Below are 1,297 nucleotides of genomic sequence, written 5' to 3'. Positions count from 1 at the left end.
TTCGAGGTCCCCCACTCCTCTGGAGGGCCCGGGACCATGGCAAATGCATTCAGGATGAGGAGAGCAGGAAGCTATGGGCTCACCGCACTTCTGGCAGGATCAACAGCGGAGAGGAGAAAACATAACTGTGGTATTCCCCTACTTACCTTCCCTGCATGAGAATCATTCCATACTGATCAATAGTAAATATACCAACCATGAGTTATAACAAAATTAAAATCCCTTCCTTCTCTCCCTTATCACCTCTCACCTTGCTCCTCCCCTCCCTTCTCTCACCTCTCTCTTCTCTCCTCTCCTCTCTCACCTCTCACTCTCTCTTTTCATCTTTCTCCTCTCCTCTCTCTTCTTTCTGGTCTTCCCTCTCTCGCCTCTCTCCTCCCATTTTCTCTCCTTTCCTCTCTCATCACCTCTCTTGTTTCATCTTTCTGCTCTTCTCTACTCTGATCTCCTCTCCCCTATCTTCTTTCTGGTCTCCCTTCTCTTCTTTCCTCTCTCCCCTCTTTCTTCTCTCTCACCCACCCCCCTCCTTTCCTGGCCTTCCCTCTCCTTTCTCCTCACTCTCTCCTCTCCCCTCTCTCCCCTCACTCTCTCCTCTCCCCTCTCTCCCCTCACTCTCTCCTCTCCCCTCTCACTCTCCTTTCTCTCTCCTCTCCCCTCTCACTCTCCTTTCTCTCTCCTCTCCCCTCACTCTCTCCTCTCCCCTCTCACTCTCCTTTCTCTCTCCTTTCCCCTCTCTCTCTCCTCCCCTTACTCTCTCCTCTTCCCTCTTTTTCTCTCCTCTTCCCTCTCTCTCTCTTCTTTCCCCTCTCCCTTCATTTCTCTCCTCTCTCTCTCCTCTCCCCTCTCTCTCCTCTTCCCTCTCTCCTCTCCCCTCACTCTCCCCTCTCTCTCCTTTCCTCTCTCTCTCCTTTCCCCTCTCTCTCCTCTCCCCTCTCTCTCTCTCTCTCTCTCCTCTCCCTCCTGTCTCTCTCTCTCTCCCTCTCTCCTCTCCCCTCTCTTCCTTACTGCCCCCCTCCAGCTCTCTCTCTGGACCCAGATCAATCATAAAATGGACTATGGACACTATTTGTGATGTAGATCCCCCCCCCGCCCCATTATCCGGTCCTGGTTGGAATGATTCCTTTGTCTATGTCGGATCCACCATGTAGAACCCTGAGCACAGATCACACTCGGATCATCTCCCTATGATGCTCTATGACGGCTTCTTATCTCCGGCGCACACGCTTATAATTATCAGAATTCCCCCATTTCTATTGTTTGTGTGCTTTGTATGTCCGTCCGACACTCATCTTCATCC

The sequence above is a fragment of the Nanorana parkeri genome, unplaced genomic scaffold, assembly GCF_000935625.1.
Source record: "Nanorana parkeri isolate BGI_ZX_2015 unplaced genomic scaffold, ASM93562v1 scaffold1807, whole genome shotgun sequence".
Taxonomy (NCBI): Eukaryota; Metazoa; Chordata; class Amphibia; order Anura; family Dicroglossidae; genus Nanorana; species Nanorana parkeri.
This window is presented reverse-complemented; position numbering follows the sequence as displayed.